The sequence below is a fragment of the Rhinoraja longicauda genome, chromosome 5 (genome assembly GCF_053455715.1).
Source record: "Rhinoraja longicauda isolate Sanriku21f chromosome 5, sRhiLon1.1, whole genome shotgun sequence".
NCBI classification, from domain to species: domain Eukaryota; kingdom Metazoa; phylum Chordata; class Chondrichthyes; order Rajiformes; family Arhynchobatidae; genus Rhinoraja; species Rhinoraja longicauda.
Genome location: NC_135957.1, coordinates 9,352,691 through 9,366,948, shown reverse-complemented (window position 1 = coordinate 9,366,948; position 14,258 = coordinate 9,352,691). Strand labels below are relative to the sequence as shown.

The 14,258-nt window shown below is 44.5% G+C and overlaps 1 protein-coding gene across 3 annotated transcripts in view; it reads right to left on the bottom strand.

Moving 5' to 3' along the window:
- disp1 (dispatched homolog 1 (Drosophila)) overlaps positions 1-14,258 on the bottom strand; it is a 217,613-nt gene that overhangs the window by 147,479 nt on the left and 55,876 nt on the right. For 2 of the 3 annotated variants that reach the window (XM_078398887.1, XM_078398886.1), the window contains one exon: positions 7,074-7,119. The exons of the other annotated variant lie outside the window; for it this stretch is intronic. The gene's annotated coding sequence lies outside the window, so the exon portion shown is untranslated. The remainder of the gene's footprint in view (positions 1-7,073; positions 7,120-14,258) is intronic. 3 annotated transcript variants of the gene reach the window in all.

Genomic DNA, 14,258 nt, shown 5'->3' with positions numbered 1-14,258 from the left:
CCTGCCTGAAACTAGCCTGAAGCAGAAATGTCGACCAGATTAAAATCACCATTCTTACCGACCAATGATTACCCGTACACTAGTTGTATTCTATACCCTAAGGATAATTTACAGAAGCCAATTAACCTATAAACCTGCACGTCTTTGGAATGTGGAAGAAAACCGGAGCACCCGGAGAATGTACAAACTCCGTACAGGCAGCATCAGCAGTCAGGATCGAACTCGGGTCTCTGGTGCTGTAAGACAGCAACTCTACCACTGCACCACTGTTCTGCCCTAGTTGCAAGAAAGCAGAACTTATTATTGATGCTCTACAATCCCGAGAACTGTATTCTGCACTCTGTATCCGCCCCCTTTGCTTTACCTATTGTACTCGAGTTTCAACTGATTATATCTATGTATAGTACATTTGATCCGATTGGATAGCATGAAAAACAAAAGCTATTCACTGTACCTCAGTACATATGACAATGATAAACCTAAACAATTGTGAACAACACCGCAGTGGTTTGGGCCAGGGGGGAAAAAAATCAAACAGCAGCAACATAAACAGAAATAAGTCTAGAGTTCAGACCAGAAACATCAATTGTCCATTTTCTCCACAGATGCTGCCTCACCCGCTGAGTTCCTCCAGCAGCCCCTTTTTTTTAGCAAACATAAAACAAGGCTGAAATAATGGTTTGATGCATTTACAGGGTTATTCTGGGATACGCACGGCAGAAAAAATAGTCTTAAGCAGAATCCAAGTAGTGTGAACTTGATTAACGACAGAACACACACAACATTCTTCTTGGCTTTCTGATGAACCAATTTAGCTTATGCTGTCTGCAGAATCTTGCTGCGTTCACATTAGCTGCAGTGTTTGCCTATATTATAGACACTGATAAAGTGATCTTCAATGATACTGTAATTTCCAAAGAATGTGCAATAAAAAGTGAACGACTTTGCCAGAGTTTAATTAATGGCATGCTTTTGTTTGGTGGTATTAACTTGCAGCAGCTAGCAACAGCTAAGGGCTATCAAGATTCATATGCCCCAATATATTTTATGACATGGAATGTGCCTTGGTCACTAATAACAGCCTGCACAAAAGACCGTCTTAATTCATATCACACGCTGCTGGAATGGACAGGTTGCATTGGTAATCATCAGTCGCGGTGTATTCAGTGCCAACAAGTGGGAACCAGATTCTCTCAATTCCAAGGAGCTAAACAATATTTCCCTCTGCAATCAATGGCTCACATTGAAATGGTTATTAGCAATTGCTTTAGAGCCACGCAACTACTGGACGGAACAATGGTGCAGCGAGTAGACCTGCTGCCTTACCGCGATAGAGATCCGGGTTCGATCCTGACCTCGGGTACAACCTGTGTGGAGTTTGTACGTTCTGCCTGTGACCGTGTGGGTTTCCCGCCACGTCCAAAAGATATGTGGGTTTGCAGGTAAATTTACCCCTGTTATTTGCCCCCACTTTGTAGGGAGTGGGTGTGAAAGTGGGATAACATAGAACTAGTGCGAACGGGTGATTGATGGTCGGCGTGGACTTGGTGGGCCGAAGAACCTGTTTCTGTGCTGTATCTCTATACTAAATTACTTCTTACAAGCATCAGGTTCTTGAACTGACCTGCACAACCCTAATCCTACTGCAACAGAACACTACGGACCAACTCCTGCACTTCTATGAATTTGTGTTTTTCTCTATTTATATTTTTGCACCTATGTCTTAATTTTTTGGGGAAGACAGAGTGCTGAAGTAACTCAGCAAGCCAGGCAGCATCTCTGGAGAACATGGATAGGCGACTATGGAAGGGCCGGGGCCCTACCTCAGACCAGAGATGCTGCCTGACCCATTAGAGTTATTCCAGCTCTTTGAGTCTTCTTTTGTAAACCAGCATCTGCAGTCCCTTGTTCCTTGATTTGCAGTTTTCTTTCTTTTGGAAATTTTGTGTGCATTTTATGTAGAATTTGTTTATTGTACGTAGTCTGAGTCTGTGTGCCTGCGATGGTGCTGCAAGCAAGATTTTCATTGTAGCCATATCTCACCGTAGTTGCGCAGATTGCCATAAACCCACCAATAAACAATGGGCAGAGTCTCGCAGTGTGTGGAGTTGTGGTGGTGGGGGAGATCAAAGATCCCACAGGAGCAAGGATGCGTTCCAACAACTGGCACAGGGCCTAAATCCTGACACACACACACACACACCATTGTGCAAATGCTCAAAATGTTATTTTGTTAATGATAACCATCAAACTGTGTCTTTTGTGTGTATGTGTAGGAACTGCAGATGCTGGTTTAAACCGTAGATAGACACAAAAAGCTGGAGTAACTCAGTGGGACGGACAGCATCTCTGGAGAAAAGGAATAGGTGACCTTTAAGGTCGAGACCCATCTTCCGACTTCAGTCTGAAGGAGGATCTCGACCCAAAACATCACCTATTCCTTTTCTCCAGAGATGCTGTCTGACCTGCTGAGTTACTCCAGCTTTCTGTGTCTACCATTTGTGTGTATGTTCTGCGTTCCAGCACTTTGTGGCCATTCAGGCAGTTCTAGCGCACAACCGACTGGTCTTTGCTGGAGTTCATTCCCTTGTTTAAATGCAGAGAAATTACTTACTCAGACTTAAAAAGAGTACACTCAGTCCATCCTGCAGCAGAGCAAATCCATCTGACCAATTCTGACCCCTCCTCATTTCACAGTAATCCTGCAATTTACTCTTTCCAATATTCCAATTAACCACTTTGCGTCTTTTTGCCACTTATCTTTCTGGCGGTAATTTACAGTGAACAATTGACCCGTCGCATGACCATGGGACGTGGGAGGAAACCAGAGCACCCAGGGAACACCCATGCAGTAATGGGAGAAAATGTAAAGTCCACACAAGCAGTGCCTGTAGTCAGGAATGTCAAGACTGTTTAATGGTCATATGCACCTGACAGCAGACCATTGAAATTCTTACTTGCCGCAGCTTAACAGGCCTGTAAACACAATGCATGTGGAAAATATGAACTTCACAAAAAATACTAACGACCCCAATACTAGTACAAAAAAAACCCATAGTCCTTAGTGCAACTAAAGATAGTCCATAGTTCACTGTTACTGAATGTGGCGGTCATGGTTTTTAGAGGGTTTCAGGAGTGAAATGAGAGCTTGGCCAGGGTGGTGTGGGTTCATGATGAGGGTGGCTACCTCCCTGAGGCTGTGCCTCAAAGACATCTCTTCGTCGGCGGGGAGACCAGACCGGGCAGCGTCCATCACTTTTTGTAATCTCCATTGTTCCAGGGCGTTGGAATGAACCGGGTTCCTGGAGCTACGAGGCAGCACCGCTTCCCACTGCGCCATCACTCAGCATTTACACATCCACAAGAGCTCAGTGAAAGCAGAACAAACATGGTCCAGGTGTTTCACCAGCAGGTAAATCTGCCAGCACCATGCTTGCTTTCGTATTAGCAGCACTGATTATTAATAACTCATGCATCTTTGAAAGGGAAATAAACATATAGGTGCACAGTAAGTGTACAGATGAGTAATTGCTGATCTCTGTACGGATCATCTTTCACATGAGAGGTGTTACACTCTTGACCCTAATGAGTTGTAGCGCCAAGTGATTTATGTGGAAGTTTGCAACAAGCACTTCTCCACGATCTACCTTCTCATGGTTCAGGGCCAGAAAATCATTCCAGTGCTGATTCACTGGTGTGGACAGACGTTGGATGAAATTCAACCGAACCATCACTGGAAAACAGATCCTACACTACTTCCCAGACCTCCTTCAGGACAATGGATTTTGTCACCTATCTCCAGGCACCAATAGCCCAGTGTGAAAACACAATGAGGAGACACACACATCGAAGAGCCTGGTAACATCAGGGGATTGTCTCAGAAGGTGACCCTGCTTTTGCAGGCAGTCTGTGTTATAAATGGTTCCCAGAAAGTAAGAATCATTCTCACTGGTATCGCCAGCAAGTGCTATTTATCCCCTCTAATTCCGAGAAAGCGGGTGGTGACTGCGGCTGCAGAAAAATACTCCTGAGCCTGTAGGGATTTTCCATTTTCCCACTGGTTTGTCTGTGGGTTCTTTCAGTGAGTGAGTGTATGTCAAAAAGAAAGCACTCTTCAGTGGAAGCGAGTCATCTTTGATCCAGAGGAATGCTTGCAAAGGAGCACAGAGATACCTCCTCAACAGCAAGCCGGATACAATCATACTTATAGTTAATTAATTGTTCTAGTGTCCTTCCGACAAGCCAAATTTGCAAGCTGTTAGAAAAATAATTGATCAATAGACAATAGACAATAGACAATAGGTGCAGGAGTAGGCCATTCAGCCCTTCGAGCCAGCACCACCATTCAATGTGATCATGGTTGATCACTATCAATCAGTACCCCGTTCCTGCCTTCTCCCCATACCCCCTGACTCCGCTATCCTTAAGAGCTCTATCTGACTCTCTCTTGAATGCATTCAGAGAATTGGTCTCCTCTGCCTTCTGAGGCAGTGAATTCCACAGATTTACAACTCTCTCACTGAAAAAGCTTTCCTCATCTCCGTTCTAAATGGCCTACCCTTATTCTTAAACTATGGCCCCTGGTTCTGGACTCCCCCAACATTGGGAACATTTCCTGCCTCTAATGTGCCCAACCCCTTAATAATCTTATATGTTTCAATAAGATCCCCTCTCATCCTTCTAAATTCCAGTGTATACAAGCCTAGCCGCTCCAGTCTTTCAACTTTCAGGAATATAAACATTGTATGTATAGGAAGGAACTGCAGATGCTGGTTTACACCGAAGATAGACACTAAATGTTGGAGTAACTCAGCAGGTCAGGCAGCATCTCTGGAGAAAAGGAATAGGTGATGTTTGGGGTTGAGAGCCTTCTTTGGACTATAGAAACATTGTAGACTGATTTGGAAAATCTGCCCTGGCTGGATCATGACTCTTACAAGTTGGCCAATGATTACCAGCTAGAAAGGATATCCTGGGACAATTACTCACTCCAGGGCAGCACGACCAGCATTACCCAGTCCATCAACTCACTTCCCTGGCACTTGAAGGTATTTATTCACCCTCCCCCCTCAACTCCATCCAAGGACCCAAACAGTCTTTCCAGGTGAGACATAGGTTCACCTGCACCTCCTCCAACCTCATCTATTGTATCCGCTGCTCTAGATATAAACTTATTTACATCGGCGAAACCAAACGCAGGCTCGGCGATCGTTTCGCTCAACACCTTCGCTCAGTCCGCCTTAGCCAACCTGATCTCCCGGTGGCTGAGCACTTCAACTCCCCCTCCCACTCCCAGTCTGACCTTTCTGTCATGGGCCTCCTCCAGTGCCATAGTGAGGCCCACTGGAAATTGGAGGAACAGCACCTCATATTTCGCTTGGGCAGCTTACAGCACAGCGGTATGAACATTGACTTCTCCAACTTTAGATAGTTCCTCTGTCCCTCTCTTCCCCTCCCCCTTCCCAGTTCTCCCTCTACCTTTCTGTCTCCACCTATATCCTTCCTTTGTCCTGCCCCCCTGACATCAGTCTGAAGAAGGGTCTCGACCCGAAATGTCGCCCATTCCTTCTCTCCTGAGATGCTGCCTGACCTGCTGAGTTATTCCAGCATTTTGTGAATAAATACCTTCGATTTGTACCAGCATCTGGTTATTTTCTTACACTACCTGTTGCTCCACTGCGATTTCTCCTCAAAGTATGTCTACACTGCGATCCCTGGCATTTGTGTCAAGTGCGACAAACCTCGGTTGCATCACCCAATATTTATAGTGTGTTTTGCAATTCAAAGTGCTGAGATTTGGCAGGACAGTACTGCTCAGACAGTTCTCCCATCCATTGCAATACACAACACATGCCAGAGAACCTGACCCAGGCAGACAAGCTCACACACCTCATGAGCCTGTTGTTGCAATTCAAAACAAACAAATGGAGCAGAGTCCTCTTGACAACTGATTTTGTTCATTCATCCCACGCTGCATCTCCATAGTGCATTGGAGACATCTAGGGCCGCTACTCAGCTACTGCAGCGGCGCTAAATCGCGACTACATCCATGTTTTTAAATTTCGTACAAGTCGTTGACAATTTCATTTTGAAAATCAGAGAGAAATTAAGTGAGGAATTCTTTAATTCAACTCAAAATGCACAGGCAGGCCCGACTGCTTGCCACCATTTGCAAATCTGGGGACAGTGAACAGGGGAGGGAAACTTACTGGAATTCTTCTGAGAAGTGGACTAAATGGCCTCGTCGTGTGCTGCACCTTTCTATCTTGTCGCCCAGGCGAGTATATCTGCCCAAAACCATAAAAAATTGCAGAAAGTTGTAGATGTAGCCCAGTCCACCACACAGACCAGACATCCCACCCGCTGACTCCATCCGCACTTCACGCTGCCTCGGGAAAGCAGCCGACACAATCAAAGACTTGTCCTACCCTGGCCATTCCTTCTTCTCCCCGCTCCTGTCCGGCAGAAGGTACAGAAGGCTGAAAGCGCGCACCACCAGACTCAGGAACAGCTTTGTCCCCTCTGTTATCAGGCTTCTGAACAGTCCTTCCAAAAGCTAGGGTACTGTCCGATTCACCTCTAACCCATTGGACTGTGCCTGGAACTGGTGTGCTACAATGCTGAGAATTACATTCTGCACTCCTTCACTCTACTTATTGTACTTGAGCTTGGCTTGATTGTATTTATGTGGATTGATTGGATAACATGCAAACCAAAAGCTTTTCAATGTACCTTGATATACGTGACATTAATTAACCTAAACCAATGGACCAAGATTAGTCAATTGTATTTAGCTGGCCAGCATGAGAAGTGAACAGGGAATCCTCCTGGGGAATCTGCCCAGTTACGATATCACAACCCATTGCACAACCAAAGATTGTAAACTGAGTGAAACTTAAAAAGTGTTATGGCGCAGTCCCGAGGCATGTAAAGTCTAAGCTAGAAACAAATTTGAGAGATTAGCTCCAATCCAGAATGCATTGACGTTAGATTACAGCTCTGAAGCTTCATGCACTCTCAGGTACAGTTGCTGGAAGACAAGCAACAAGAACACACATCTGTGAAACACTCACGCAGAAACATGTCCAACGCTGCACTGGAAATCCAACCAACACAAACCTGGAGAGGAAAGGGAAATTGGAAAGGATTAGATTGATCGGCACTGTTCAGTGCATTAAGTACAGCTGCACTTCCTCCAGAGTTGGACAGACTTAAATTGTTTTCTCAGGAATGCCGAAGGTTGCGAGGAGACCTGATAGAAGTGTGTAACATTATGAGACACATAAATAGGGTAAACAATCAGAACCTTTTTCCCTAGGATGGAAAAAGTCAAATAATCGAGAGCACAGCTTTACGGTGCGAGGGGCAAAGTTTAAAGGAGATGTGCGGGATAACTTTTTTTAAAATTCAAAGGTTGGTGAGTGCCTGAAACGTGCTGCCAAAGTTGGTGGTTGAGGCACATGTGATAATGGCATTTAAGAGGCTTATGGATAGGCACATGGATATGCAGGAAATGGAGGGAGATGGATTATGCGTAGGCAAATAAGAGTTGACCTTAGCTTCATGTTTGGCACGGACATTGTAGGCCAAAGGGCCTGTTCTTGGGCTGTACTGTCCTATGTTCTATGTAATGAATTCAGCACTTAATGATGAGGTTTTCTCTACAATGGACAAACCAAACACAGATGTGGTGACCACTCCGCAGAGCACCACCATTCAGTCCACCAGAGTGACCCAGACCCCCCCCCAGTCAATTCCCCACCTCACTGTCCTACCCAGCTAGTCAGATATGGCCACTTCTGACACAGCATCATTCAGCCTGTAACAATGAGTCCGTTTTCCCTCTCAACCCAGCTGTTGCCTGGCCCGCTGGACCTTTCCAGCACTCTCTTTTGTTTCAGATGTCCTCTGTATCTCTCAGTTGCAGCGATCTCCCTCAGTTTGTTTTAACCACCACCCTCGTTCACCTATTAACTAGACAGCACTGAAACCAGGTTGTCATTTGGACAACCATGATCCTCATTTATAACAAGAATTCCCCTCCCCTCATATCCTCATCTTCTTTGCCCACCCTTCCTGCCCAACACTTCTTGTTTCACCTTTCCAGTTCTGGGGAAGTGTGACTGTCCAGAAACATTACCTGCGATCCTTGTTCCACAGATGCTTGCTGATTATTCTAGGCACATTGTTTTATTACATTAAATTAACGGAGATTCTTTAGAAATCAAGGTGGTGCTAGCATTAAACCGAGGGTGCCCCATTCCCCACCACTGTTGTTTATTTTCTCAGCGGATACTTATTCCTTTCTGCATGAGTCAATGCTTTAGTCCTTCGAAGAGTTACCCTGAAGGCCCAGCTTTGAACTGAACTCAATCCTTTTCTATGGTACCATGATCAGAAATCGAGGTGGAACACATTTCTTGTTTTTCGTTGCCACTTGATTGAAGCAGGATTTTTCCCATGTGACTGAAAGCTGTTGCCTGTAAGCAAGATTACCACTGTCTTAAAAATTATTATTATCTGCAGTATTCTGATTTATTCCTGTAACATCTTTATTCCATGTTGTCTGCTGTATTCCGGTTTATTTTTGTGTTGTATAATTTTCAACTTTACTCCCAGTAAACTAAATCAATTCTATTAATTTGACCTGAAGGGTGATGAACATAGAATTGAATGCTGGAGAAGGTGGACCAGACAATCCAATTAAAGCAAAAGGCAGTTTCCCATGTGGTGTTCCAATGCTGAGGAATGTGCGTGATAAACAACGGGGCAGTCCCAATGTAACATTGTAAACTTAGTTCAGGATCCTGCCAACAGTCAAAAGGTCACCATCACTGCCCGTGAAAGAGGCACAGGTACACGAGTCCGGCGCTTACTAAAGTCTGATAGGAAAACTGCTTCAGATAACAAACTCACACCAGGAGTGAATTTAACAGCAGCCGCAAGGAACGTGCAACATTCTGCGGAAGAGAAAATTCTAACTCCAAAGAAAACCAAAGGCAAGCTATATAGTCTGATCCCCGCACAAAAACAAGTGCTGTTGCTCTGGCCACAGGATTACTTTGAAAAGAATCTCTGGCAACTCTGCTACCGTATTTACAAAGCTAATAGCTCATGAAAAAGTGATGGCATCTCAATTTGAACAAATACCCTTCAGTGACTGAAGAAATGTCAATTTATTTACACATTTCAAGAATAGAAAATCTAGATGGAAACAAGAATGTGGAAGGGTTCGGAGGCTTTGGAGAGGGTGCAGAAAGGTTTCTCAGAATGTTGCTTGGATTATTAGCTATAAGGAGAAGTTGGACAAACTTGGATTGTTTTCTTACACGCCGGAGGTTAATGAGACCTGATAGATGCACTTTGCAATGGCTGGGTTTAACGCAGAGTAGAACAAAAGAATAACCGTTTTAATGCATCATCTGCTACAAATCAAAACTTCCACCCATTACTTGGAGCTTTTAAAATATGTTTCTGAAAATATATCAGAGCAAATGCTCCATGTGGAGATCGGAATATGACATGCCCAGAAAAAGAAATCTGAAGAAGGGTCTCGACTGATAACATCACCCAATTCCTTCTCTCCAGAGATGCTGCCTGTCCCGCTGAGTTGCTCCAGCATTTTGTGTCTATCACCTATCCATGCTCTCCAGAGATTCTGCTTGATCTGCTAAGTTACTCCAGCACTTTGTGCCTTTTTGTGCATTAACCAGCATCTGCAGTTTATTGTTTCTCCATTCCAGCAATTATTCAGTTGGTAGTCTAGTCCATCACAGGTACAGCCCTCTCCACCATCAAAAGCATCTGCAAGAGGTGCTGCTTCATGAAGGGGCATCCATGTGAAGGATCCCCACCATCCGGGCTGTGCCATCTTCTCACCGCTACTGATGGGCAGGAGGTACAAAAGCCTGAAGTCCCACACCACCAGGGTCAGGAACAACTGCTTTCCGACAACTATCAGGGTCTTGAACCAACCCGCACAACTTTAATCGGACCTCAACAGTGGAACTCTATGGTCCAACTCTTGCACTTCCATGGATGTTTTCAAATTGTGTTTTGCAATAATGTCTTGGGGTTTATTTTGCCCAGGCTTCTTTCTTTTTACTGTGTTCCAGAATTTTGTGTGTATTTAGTGTATAAATAATGTTTTGTGTGTTGTCTGAGTCTGTGTGCCTGCGATGCTTTTGCAAGCAGGATTTTCACTGTAATTGTACCCCACCGTACTTGTGCAAATGACAATGAGCTTGACTTGACTTGGTGTGGACATTTCCCTTTTTTATCCCAGGAAGGGACATTTTACATCATCGCCTCTTGACCTGGGTCAAGTAGAATGAAATTTCCAATGACTCAGAATAGGTGGAAAGGTAAACTGTGGTAAGGATATTGTGGTTTTGCAACAGAATGGGTGAGTGGACGAAAGCTTGGCAAATGGAAGTTTCATGTTGGAGAATGCAAGGTTCAGTAAGAAGAATCAAAAGGCAGATTATCTAAATGGAAAGAGGCTGCAAACTGAGCAAACAAGAAAGGGATCAAAGCGCATGTGCATGAATTACAAATGCAACGCCGAGGAGATTAGGAGGCAGGTATCATGTTCGGTGCGGATATTGTGGGCTGAAGGATCTGTTCCTGTGCTTTATTGTTCTATATTCTACATTCTGTACAAGAAGGCAAATGGCATTTTGGCCTTTATTGCAAAGGAGTTTTTTAAGTAGATAAGTTGTGTTATAAATGTACAGGGCGTTGGTGAGAACACACGCAGGAGTACTGGGCACTGTTTTAGTCCTCTTACCCAAGGAACGATGAAGTCACATGGAGGCAGTCCAAGAGATTAATCAGGCTAATCATTGGGATGAGAAGATTATCCCTCAAGAGAAACTACATTGGTTGGGCTGTATTCCTTGGAAGGTTAAAATTCCTTTTTATTCCTGTATTCCTTGGAAGAGCAAAATTAGAACACGTGGTATTGGGGGTAGGGTTTTGACATGGATAGAGAATTGGTTGGCAGACAGGAAGCAAAGAGTAGGAATAAACGGGTCCTTTTCAGAATGGAAAGCAGTGGCGAGTGGAGTGACACAAAGCTGGGTGGCAATGTGAACTGCGAAGAGGATGTTGCAGGGTGACGGACAGGTTGAGTGAGTGGGCAGATGCAGTATAATGTGGATAAATGTGAGGTTATCCACTTTGGCGGCAAAAACAAGGAGGCAGATTATTATCTAAATGGTGTCAGATTAGGTAAAGGGGAAGTGCAACGAGACCTTCGTGTCCTTGTACACCAGTCACTGAAAGTAAGCATGCAGGCACAGCGGGCAGTGAAGAAAGCTAATGGCATGTTGGCCTTCCTAACGAGAGGATTTGAGTACAAGAGCAAAGAAGTCCTTCTGCAGTTGTACAGGGACCTGGTGACACCACATCTGGAGTATTATGTGCAGTTTTGGTCTCCTAATTTGAGGAAGGACACTCTTGCTATTGAGACAGTGCAGCGTAGGTTCACAAGGTTAATCCCTGGGATGGAGGGACTGTCATATGAGGAAAGATTGGAAAGACTAGGCTTGTATTCACTGGAGTTTAGAAGGATGAGAGGGGATCTTATAGAGACGTATAAAATCATAAAAGGACTAGACAAGCTAGATGCAGGAAAAATGTTCCCAATGTTGGGGCAGTCCAGAACCAGGGGACACAGTCTAAGAATAAAGGGGATGACATTTAAAACTGAGGTGAGAAAAAACTTTTTCACCCAGAGAGTTGTGAATTTGTGGAATTCTCTGCCACAGAAGGCAGTGGAGGTCAATTCACTGGATGAATTTAAAAGAGAGTTAGATAGACCTCTAGGGGCTAGTGGAAGCAAGGGATATGGGGAGAAGGCAGGCACAGGTTACTGATTGTAGATGATCAGCCATGATCGCAATGAATGGCGGTGCTGGCTTGAAGGGCCAAAATGGCCTCCTCCAGCACCTATTTTCTATGTTTCTATGTTAGAAGAATGAAGGCTCGATCTTACTGAGACATACAGGATTCCAAAGGGGATTGACGAAGTGTAAGTTAAGATGGTTTCATTGGTGGGGAATTGGAAACTCCCCCACCAGTGAAACCATCTTAACTCGTTGGAGTTTCCAATGAGTCTCAAGGTAAGGGGACGGCCATTTAACGCTGACGTGCATGAACTTTCTTCTCAGAGTTAGCGACTGAACCCCCAGCAAGGATGTGCTGACATTGGAAAGGGACCAGAGGAGGTTTATGAGAATGATCTCAGGGATGATTAGGTTAACGTACGAGGAGCGTTTAAAATCTCTGAGCCCGTACTCGCTGGAGTTTGGAAAGATGAGGGAATCTCATTCAAACCTATTAAATAATGAAAACCTTAGAGTGGATGTGGAGAGGATGTTTCCCGCAATGGGAGAGTCTAGAACCAGAGGGCGCAGCCTCAGAATAAAAGGACACACCTCTAGAATGGAGATGAGGAGGAATTTCTTTGGCCAGAGGGTGGTGAATCTGTGGAAGTCATTACCACAGATGGTGGTGGAGCCCAAGCCGTTGGGCATTTTTGAGGTGGAGATTGGCAGATACTTGTTTAGAAAGGGTGTCAAGGATTATGGGGAGAAGGCAGGAGAATGAGGTTGAGAGGGAAAGATAGAACAGCCACGAATGAATGGCGTAGACTCGATGGGCCGAATGGCCTACTTCTGCTCCTATGACTTATGAACTTATCAAGAATGGCCTGCGAAGGAACCATTCCAGAGGTTTGTGTGGGAGCTGGTGCAGAGACCCTCCCTCCCAACATTTGCTCAACCAGATGGAGACAATCAAAGTTTCCACCCTCGAGTTGCCAAGACTAAAATTAAAGTGTAACAGGATCAAACGGCAGACTGAACAAGCATGACAGAAAGGAGGAAAGCCTTTTTTGAGCTCAATAACTTGAAGTTTTTACTGTGCTCTAAATTCATCATCACCAATGCAGATCGGCAACCACAAGAAATTGAATCCTTGTACTCATCAGATTTTGGTGCTTTCTCCAAACTCCACCCAAGCTTCGATGTTTATAACTACAGTGGATATTTTTGCATGAATCAAATGAACATGGAACAGATAGTTCAGTTTTCTGAAAGACAGTAAATTACAGAAGTATGGAACCCTGGTGGCATTAATGATGGATTACCCATGGAACTATTTGTTCCCATTTTAGAAACTTGGCGTGGCTTCAACTAGAAACTGACTTTCCATAACACCACAGTGAAGAGGAGACAGCAAACATCAGTCTTCCTGGTCTTGAGGAATTCAGACTTCCTGCTAGTTACCCGTCGCAGTTTCAATATTCACCGCCCACATTTGGACCCATACTGCTCAGAGTAGGTCATGCAACTAAAATATTCCAATTGATCCAATCCTACACGTAGATGAATAAAAGCCCACATTCAATTCATGAGTTGTTGACTAAAGTTTACTGTTACTGGGATTCAAACAGAATTAACAAAACTAATATCACTTTGCAGCATTCTTAAGACAGAAATACGCTACTTAGATCATGAATCGATGGTTCGAAACAACAATCAGTGGAGTGTAAGGTTTCAGTTCCACAACGCGCCCCTTCATCCATGTATCACCACCTTCACTGAACATAATCTAATGCATTGACTGAGAGCAACTGATAGTGGAGGTGGCTGAATGCACCAGTCAGCTTTGAGGAGGCTTTCGAATGTGCAGTAAATTAAAGAACAAGAATGTAATAGATACAGATTTGGCCCTTCGAGCCAGCACCGCCATTCATTGTGATCATGGCTGATCATCCACAATCAGTAACCTGTGCCCAAGCTTCTCCCCATATCCCCTGATTCCACTAGCCCCCAGAACTCTCTTTTAAATTCTTCCAGTGATTTGGCCTCCACTGCCCTCCGTGGCAGAGAATTCCACAAATTCACAATTCTCTGGGTGAAAAAGTTCCTTCTCACCTCAGTTTTAAATGGCCTCCCCTTTATTCTAAGACTGTGGCCCCTGGTTCTGGACTCCCCCAACATTGGGAACATTTTTCCTGCATCAAGCTTCTCCAGTCCTTTTACAATTTTATATGTCTCTAAACAGTGCGGAAACATGCCTTTCGGCCCACTGAGTCTGCGCCGACCAGCGATCCCTGCACACAAACACTACTCTACACACACAAAGGACAATTTACACTTATACCAAGTCAATTAACCTACAAACCTGTACGTCTTTGGAGTGTGGGAGTAAACCGAAGATCTCGGAGAAAACCCACGTGGTCACGGGGA